The 9,890-nt window shown below is 35.1% G+C and overlaps 2 pseudogenes; both read left to right on the top strand.

Moving 5' to 3' along the window:
• The first annotated feature begins 7,795 nt into the window (after positions 1-7,795).
• Positions 7,796-8,093, top strand: Gm29605 (annotated as a pseudogene).
• Gm2497 (predicted gene 2497) lies at positions 8,684-9,402 on the top strand (annotated as a pseudogene).

Genomic DNA, 9,890 nt, shown 5'->3' with positions numbered 1-9,890 from the left:
CATTGCAAATTCATGTGTCTTGTCATATTAAAGTCCCACTATGAAGACCTCATTTAATTTTAATTTTTTTCTCTGAAGGCTAAATCTCAAAAGTTAGAGCTTCAACATATGATAGCAACACATTAGAAATCTCACCAAAATCAGCTTCAGATTGGGAAAGAGTAGGTGGAATGTTGGTAAATATCTCAAAGATTTATCATCAGGGGCATATTGTTCTATTGTATAATTTTTGTAACAAATCCAAACAATAATATATTATGAAGACAGTCATGTACAACTTCCTAAAGCATGGTCTTTTTTTTATTATGAATTTCTTAATAAATAGTCTGAGAAGAGAGTATTCTAAAAAGCTTGGAACATTTTACTGTTTAAATTTCTTTCCTGAAAAACACCGTGGAAACTTTAACTTAATTTCCTTAATCCTTGCAAAACATTCAGTATTAAGTATACTATGGGAAAACACCACTTCAGGGCTGGCAAGATGGCTCACCAAGTAAACAGTGCTTGTGTCCAAACATGGCAGACCCTAGTTCAAGCTGCACATCCCACATGATGAAAGGAGAGAACAAACTCTGGCAATCTATCTTCCGTCCTCCACACATACACCACGATGCATACAGAACCACACCACACACTTACACTAAATAAATCGATAAACCATGATAAAAATTAAATGCCACTTCATTATTACCACCAAAGCCTTTTTTGCATATATTTTGACTATAAATTTTTGGTCTATTTTGGCTAATTATTTGTTCTCTAAGGAGAATTAATCCTATGGCCACAGGCATTTTAGGTATTCTATATTATTCAATACCTCCAGGAAATACAAAATTCTTACATAGATATAAATTAATGATGAAAAGACAAATAGGTAGATGACTAATGGATACAAAACTTTTTATACATCTATATGTCAAAGATCCCATATAGAAAAGAGTATGAATCTTTAGCCTAATAAAATCTCCAGATGTAGGCTAAAATCCCATGCAGGGCTGCGGACATAGTTCATTGTAGATAATTTCCCAACCATAAGCAAAGTTGTGGAGTTAACTATCAGCATCACAATAACAATGATCATGAAAATAAATAAGAATATTACGTGTAATTGTCATGCTTTGGTGAGTCTTTTCAAATCTTAAAGTCAGACTTACAAGCATGTCTAAGTTTATCCTTAATATTAAGACTACCTTTCTTGAGTACAGGATTAGATAGAACTTAGCAGATGCATGAAACAGATCTCAACTGTGCACAGCCTCTTTGTCTCTCTATTCACCAGAGATCTGAATTAAAGGTTGGTGGCCCCAGAAGAAGACACAAGTACACGAATCCACTGAGTGCTGAACTTGCTTCTGGCCCTCCTGTGCCTGGTACTCTTCCGCTAAATGTGAGCTCTTGCCTCAAGCTATTTACACCATGATCAGGCTAGTAATTAGCAAAATGTTTAATATAATATGGAAGCAATTAGGAGGTGCTAACATGCAATTAAGATGTGTTTTCAGATTAAAGATTTTATAGTGTTCTTTTTCTTGAAAAGATAAAGTGCCTATCTCAAAATGTCAAACAGCAGTGATTTAATCTGAATTATTTTCAATTAATATGCATGTATTCTTGTGATGTGTTCACCGTTGTTATTGACATTGATATATTAAGCTCATCCCAGCTGAATTTATACTTCAGTCCCTCTATATTTCCTGAATGTCAGCTCTTAGTTCGTTTTTTTTTTTTCTTTGCCTACAAGCTGTGCATGATCTAACTCTAGGTCCCCTGATTCATCCCTGGGATTACAGTGATGTGTCAGTCTACAGGAACAATAATCTGAAAGGGCATTGTTATAAATAGAGTGTTAGAATATAATTGTTTGTCATGTAATTTCTCCCCTTTAAATTCTCTTGAGTCTCGTTGAAGTAATTTAGATAGCTAAGATGACAGGAGCCTTGAGACTGTTCTTATAGAGTTATCCAACACATCTTTAGCCTCCATTGCCTTTTGAGACTATCTTGTCTACAAAATAGAAAATGCAAACATCAAATGAGTTTTGACTGCAGTGTAAATTTAATTTGAGAGTTTACATAGACTACTCTTTATACAATAAAACCATGTCATGAATTCATCTATATTTTTTGGACAATGGCTATTAAATGGCATTTAAAATTAATTAGAAATTGTCATGAATGAACATGGAAGCAATTGAAAATAACTTACAGGAATTAAATATTTAATGAGGATGATTGTTGAATTGCTTTTGTAGAAAAATGTGTAGATGAACAAGTCAGGAGTAAAATATTTAACCTTTAATAACTGGAGATGTTATTATTTTATCTCGTTACCATTTGCAAATTAAGAATAATGTTAGGGATGATTATAGCAGTGATATATACTATATGACATTTAATATGGTGGTAAAATTATAAACAAATGTATTTCTCAATGAAATGTAGAAAATGCCATAGGCTTGAAATTTACTATTGTATGAAGTAATACTTCCTTAAAAATCACGGAACTAAAATTCTGATTTTATATGAAAAACAAGTGGATTTTGAAAAAATAGCACCTAGGGAAATAAGCATATTTTCTGAAATTATACATTTAATATATTTGTGAATGTGGCAAATAAAAACCTATTTTATATTTGATTTGTTTTGGATTTTTAGAATGTATGTGTTTATGTGTGGATGTGTGTATATTTTGTGTGTGTATGTATGTATATGTATATTTGCTTGTATGTGTGTGTGTATGTATGTATATGTACAAGTACATGTACATATACATATATATATTTATATATATATATATATTTATATATATATATATATATATATATATATATATATATATATATATATATATATTTGGCTGTATGTTTGTATGTATATGTATGTTTGTATATATCATGTGTATATATGTGATGTGTGTATTTATGTATTTATGTGTGTATGTGACTGTACGTGTGTATATGTGTATGTGTTTGTATATGTATGTATGTGTGTATATGTGTGCATGTGCATAAATATGTACGTGTGTATACATGTGTGTATGTGAGCAAATATGTGTGTGAGTATATGTGTTGTATGTGTTTATAAATGTGTGTATATATTTACATATCTGTGTATATGTGTATATGTATGTATTTGTGTCTGTGTGTATGTAGGGGGGAGTATAAACATATCCACAATATTCAATTGGGGCTGGAGAGATGACTCAGCAATTGAGAGTACTTGTTACTTTTCTAGAGGAATTAAGTTCATTTCCCAACACCCACACCAAATGGTTCACAATAATTTGTAACTCCAGCTCCAGGGGACTAGATGTCCTCTTCTGAACTCAGCAGACACTGCACCCATATGCACGTGCATGTGTACACACAGGTACACACTCACACACACACACACACACACACACACACACACACACACACACACACACACAGACACACATCAATGTTAGAAACAAAAACCTAAAAAAAAAAAAAAAGCCAAGTTCATGAAAATGGAGGAAATCAACACTTAAGGGAGGAAAGGCATAATTTTATAAAGAAAAAAAATGGCTTTTATTTACTAGATTGTCTTGTCAGTCACTGTAGCCCTATTAGCTTCATGCACCAGAATAAACTAGGTCCCTCTAGGAATAAGATGAAATTTCAAATTTCAAGCTGTGTTTACATTTACACCAAGTCTATTATACTTTACTAATATTTTCACATGTAATTGGCATCTCTGTCTTCACTCTCTCCTGTATCAGAAGTTCACTTGGGGCTGTGGACCACGTGTGTAGAGGGTATCCATGGGTTGGTGAGGACTAGCAGCAATGCAGAAGTCCTCAGACATTTGGTGCTTTTATCACATTTCCATGCAGTAAATAGGTAACTACCTGTGTCGGGTATTTTATTTAGTTTCAATTAACAGTTACAAAATTGATAAGTCACTATACATTTTCTATGAATAAAATGCACCTAAAGACAGTACTCATCAGGCTAGTACAAATGAATTTAAAAATTCTTTTCATAATTTGAGGTGAGCTCGAAAAACCTAGCCTTGTGATTTGAAGAGTGTGCAATGGCATGCTTCTGTTTGGAGCTGCTTGTCTCTGAGAATTATTTAATTCAGAAGTGATAGTCATTACAATAGAAATAAAAAACAAATTTAAAGTAAAAATACTAATAACTATCTCAAAATTATTAAGCCAAATCATTCAAGTATTTATTAATATCAAATGCATAGATTATGTTAATATGAGTGGAAAAACCTATATGTACACCAAAAGAATATAAAGTCCTCCCTTAACATGTGTATGAGAATCTATACCTACATTTATGTGTCCAAGATCTACTGTGGCTCCTAACTCCACAACCATTCAAGTTCCTTGCGTTAAAGAATGTAATATTTTCACCAAATTTGTTCATATTCTCCTCTATACTTTCTATGTTGCCTTTTTCATAATAAATAAAGTACTATGAAAATACTGAAGTTATACTGTTTAAGATAAAACAAAAACTTTTATGCATCTCTAGTACAAAAATGCCTATAACATATTGTTGCTAATTTGAAATAGAAATAAACATTACAATATATTATTTCAAGTAAAGCACATATATATTAGACATAAATGTAGTTATTTTTTGTAAGCATTTGGCTAGTCAAGCTAGTGCTTTATCAAAAAGAACTTAGAGAACACTGATGTAGACAATGAGTCATTTGCCCCGTCAATATTCTAAAGTCTGTGCTCAAAGGCAGATGTGAGTTGACATGCTAAATATTTGTCCTTATAGCCACAGATAAGTATAGTCTTTATCACGCATCAGGGAAACTTTTCCTTTGCGAGAGAAATAGAATATTAGGGAGAAACTGTAACTAGTCAAAACGCAGAGTTATGAAGCCCAGTCACAATGAACACATTTACAAACAATGCCTACTCCAGACTCTCAGGGGTTTTTCTGTGACAGTGTATCTTCTATCTCAGAAGTAGATCTATAAAACCTCACCAACCAGACTGCGCAAGTGTGAGCTGAACACAGACAGCAATGATAGGCATGGTAAAGTGAACCTGGGAAAGCTCAGGCAGCCATCTCCAATACACAAAGAATTACAATGAATGCTGGGAGGAGGGAGAAACAGCCTTCCCCAGGGAATAGCAATCAGCAGACTGTCCAATACTAAATGGTCAGCCTTGAAAACACACATACAAGTAACATTGTATAGACTGGGCAGGTTGTATTTAGAAATATAGAATATATATGTATAATACATACTTAAGAATATATATATACTAAATAAATGGCACACATTCTGTGATGATAAAAATTTGGAGTGTATTCCCCACTCCCACCAATAGTATGACATTTTTTTTCAGTCCTACAAATGTGAGAACTTCAAGCAAACCACAATTCTCTCAGGAATGTCACATCAAACTTGATCATATTCCATCTATGAGCTATTGGCCTCAATTACTGAACTTAAAAATACATGCAAACTTGATTTTAACAGACACCTTTGACAGGTGAGGCTGTGGCAAGATGCACTATTAACCTTTCAGTCATTCTTGATATCCTTGACCACCAATAATACTTCATTATTGTCTTAAATGACAAGACATTTGAGAGGGCATGGAGAAGAACCCTGCTGTCCTCACTAGGCCAAGGCTGTGAAGTGCAAGGTAAATCCAGGAACTGGGCTGACTGAGCATTCTCTTGGTTACTGTGAGCATCGTAACACATGGTTTTAGAAGTCAGTTCCCACAGAAGTACTGAAGGTACCTGCTCTATTGATATGAACCTCCACTATGCTAGTTAAGCCAGTTTCTCACAAGATCAACTCACATGAAGATACAACATTAAAGCCAGGTACAATAAAATATTTCTAGTTATGCCTGAAATCCCCAGAGTCAAGAGGATGAAGCAGGAGGGGACTTTCATGAGTTTGTTGCCCACTTGCACTACAAGGTAAAATTCTGGCCACTAGGGCTACAAAGTAAAACCCTGGTTTAAAAAGTTCAAAGAAAATGAAAGGAAAGAAGGGAGAGAGAAAAGAAGGAAGAAGAAAAGAAAGGAAGAAAGGAAGAAAGGAAGGAGGGAGGAAGGGAAGGAAGGAAGGAAGGAAGGGAGGGAGGGAGGGAGGGAGGGAGGGAGGGAGGGAGGGAGGGAGGGAGGGAGGGAGGGAGGGAGGGAAGAAGGGAAGAAGGGAGGAAGAAGAAAAAGCTAAGTTTTTTTCACAGGTTTCAATTTATCTTAATTGAGCAGCTATAATTTAATAGTTTTGGAGCTCACTATTTTTTTTAACCAATGTATTTCATATAGTACGTGTATTTCCTTTGGGTTTTTTCTTTGTTTTCCCTATTTTAAACAATAAGAACCTAACAAAGGTTAGAATGCATTACGTAGTTGTTGAAACAATATCACTTCCCAATTATAACCATTCAGAACAACACTGGGTTCTAGACTAGAACAGAAAGTAGGTAAGGAGTTTTGTCTTCAAAGGCTCGCAGTACACAATTCCCACATATCTGTCCAAAATTATTTGAAAGAAACATAGAAGGCCAACAGAATAAGCAATGCAAATTAAAGGTGAGAAAAAAATCTGAAGATTGTTCCATAAACACTTTTATAAATATATTGTCTAATAATAATAATATTGTCGTCATAAATACTGTCACTTATACATGGACTCATAGTTGTGAACTCTATACAAGTGGCACCTTTGCAAGTTAAAAACTGCTGAGTGTTTATGCTTTTATATCACCTGAACTACATAGAAAAGTTCATCTTAATTTTATGGACCTTTTGCCATTTTCCTTCCACACATGCTTAGAACAGTGCCTTGTCTCTGGTCCCTCCAGTGCATATTCTTTTGTTGTTTTTTTAACAGATCTTTTTCATTTTATTTTATTCTGAAAGAGTCACCATTCGGTTCTGAATGTCCTGGAGTTCACTAGGTAAACCAGGCTGGCCTTGAACTCTCAGAGATCCGCCTGCCTCTACCTCTCCAGAGCTGGGATTAAAGACATGCACCACCACACCCAGTTACAGACTTTTGAGTTAACATCATCAGTACAGCTTTCTCCTGTCTCATTACTGCCTAGTCATGTCCACTTCTTTCTCACTTTCAACCTAGTCCTCGGAGAACTTTCTCTTTGTAACCCACAGCTGATGGTTGGGTGATCCAATGTCTCCAATCTTTCTGGTCTCTGAAACTGGGAAATTTGAGAAGACATGGGGAAGAGCCCTGAGTTCTTCACTAGGTCCAGGCTGTGAAGTACAGGAAGTAAATAGAGGATATGGACGGACTGAGGATTTTTGGTCACTGTGGAGATTCTAACAAGGGGTTTTAGAAGTCGGTTTTCACAGACATTTAGCTTTGCACCTCAATTCCAGTGGAAGAGAAGGCTTCACCTGCTTGATTTTTGTTTGTTTGTTTGTTTGTTTTTGTTTTTGTTTTTTCAAGACAGGGTTTCTCCGTGTAGCTCTGACTGTCCTGGAACTTAATCTGTAGACCAGGCCGGCCTGGAACTCAGAAATCCGCCAGCCTCTGCCCCGCGAGTGCTGGGATTAAAGGCGTGCGCCACCAAGCCCAGTAACCTGCTTGATTTTTAAGTTTCGTCTTGGCCCATCAAAGTAGACATTGCCCAAAGACTTGTTATTGCTGGAATTCAGATTTCCTCAAATGCTTTTTACTGTCCAAAAGAATGTGGTTAAACATTTTGGCTCATCTATGATTCTAAGGTTTTGTTTTAAAATCTTAGGGTTTTGTTCCATTATTTTATAAAGCTTAGGTAGCTTATGAAAGCTTGAATTAGATGCAAGATGACAAAAGGGACATCATTCTTCAGAAAGCATCACGATAGGATGCACATGTTTTGCTGCCTCTGTGGCTCTGAGGCCTACCGCTCTCAGAAGTCGGCCTGTGGCAAATGTGCCTCCCTGCCAAGCTCAGGAGGAGGTATCACCGGAGTGCCAAAGCTAAAAGATGAAACAGTACCGGGACTGGGTGACTGAGGCACCTAAAACTTTTTAGCAGAGATTCCAACATGGATGTGAATTCTGTGAAGGAACAACACCTAAACCCAAGAGGGCAGCTGTTGCAGCACCTAGTTCATCATGAGGATTTCAATCAGTCAAAAAAAAAAAAAAAAAAAAAGTTCTCACTTCATAAAAACCAAAAACCAAAGCAGGAAAAATTGTAAGGAGTATTAATTCATTTGAATCATAATGCCCAAACATTATTTTTATGGATAAGGATCATTTAACATAGCAACCATTTAAAAGTTTTGATATTACAATTTTTATAAGTTTATTTTTTGTCTTGAATAATCAATAGGTTCACTAAATTTTTGCTTTCAATATTTAATATAAATTATTTTTAGCATTGGAAAATATACTGCTTTTAGATTACTAAAAACATGACTTTTATATTTTAAAAAAGTCAGTAAAAAGTAAATCTTTGTTCTAAAAAAATAACAAAATAAAACAAAAATGATGATATCAAAGTTGAACAAGACAGACCAACAGAAGGAAGAGAACCCAAGAGAAGTCACTGGAGTCAGACACTCACCCACTCGGGAGTTTCATAAATCATTTTAGAACAGTTGTACTTTTACACAGGTGTTTCAATATGAAATGTCTTTTCCTATTACGCAATTATGAAAGAAAAAAGAATGTTCTGAAACCAATTTTTAAAAGATATCTTACAGTTCTTTGCCCCATCTACTGCAGGAATGGAGACCATTCTCAGCAACCAGACTGTAAGACATTCCAGAAGATGTCAGCATCATTCTGAAGGGGTGCACAGCCATTGTGAAGAGCCCCAGGGAAATTCTGCAGAGGGTTTTCAATCACACCAATGTAGAACTAAGCCTCCTTGGCAAGAAAAAGAAGAGGTTCTGGGCTGATGAAATGTGGAGTAACAGAAAGGAACTGGCCACTGTCAGAACTACCTGCAGTCATGTTCAGAACATGATCAAGGGTGTTACGCTGGGCTTCCACTACAAGATGAGGTCTGCATATGCTCCCTTCCCCATCAACGTCGTTATTCAGAATGGGTCTGTGCAATGTCGTTATTCAGAATGGGTCTGTGGTTGAAATCTAAAATTTCTGGGTGAAAACTACATCTGCAGGGTCCTGATGAGGACAGGTGTTGCTTGTTCTGTCTCTCAAGCCTAGAAGAATGAATTATTCCTTGAATTAAATAAATGATATTGAACTTGTTTCAAACTCAGCAGCTCTGATATAGCAAGTCACAACAGTTAAAAACAAGGACATCAGAAAGTCTTTGGATGACATCTGTGTGTCTGAAAAGGGAACATTGTAGCATGCTGATGGGTAAGACCTAAGGTTTCCAGCTCCAGAAACAAGATTTTGATTACAAGTACAATTTGGGCTCTATGGGGACAATAAAAGACTTATATATTGAATAAGAAAAAAGAAAAGAAAAGAAAAAAAAGAAAGAAAAGAAAAGAAAAAAGAAAAGAAAAGGAAAGGAAAGAAAAGAAAAGAGAAAGAAATAGCTTACAATATTATGTTGGGTCATCTAGTAATGTAAGAATTGTTCTTACTAAAAAAGCAACTTTGACTAGATCATAATATAATTTTACCATGAGAAATATATAGTCAACTAGCACTCAAGTATGGCTATAGAGTTGTACAATCATCACAATTAGTTTTAAAACAGAAATGTAACAACCATCAAGAACTAAAGTAAAATTTTACAGTATTTGTGTAAGCTGAAAATTATTTCTCAAATAATACCCTTTTGCATGGGAACAAGAAAACAATACAAATCTTAATTTGTATTCTAAATATTTTTTGAGATTATAAGTAATTAATTTATATGTGTTCTGTACTGATGTTCTTTTTCTGGGTTTATGCAGTCCTAAGCCACTGTCACACTCTTCAGAGGTCA

Source organism: Mus musculus, chromosome 9 (assembly GCF_000001635.26).
Source record: "Mus musculus strain C57BL/6J chromosome 9, GRCm38.p6 C57BL/6J".
In the NCBI taxonomy this organism is placed as follows: Eukaryota; Metazoa; Chordata; class Mammalia; order Rodentia; family Muridae; genus Mus; species Mus musculus.
The sequence above is the reverse complement of the archived record's forward strand: the minus strand, read 5'-3'. Positions and strand labels throughout refer to the sequence as shown.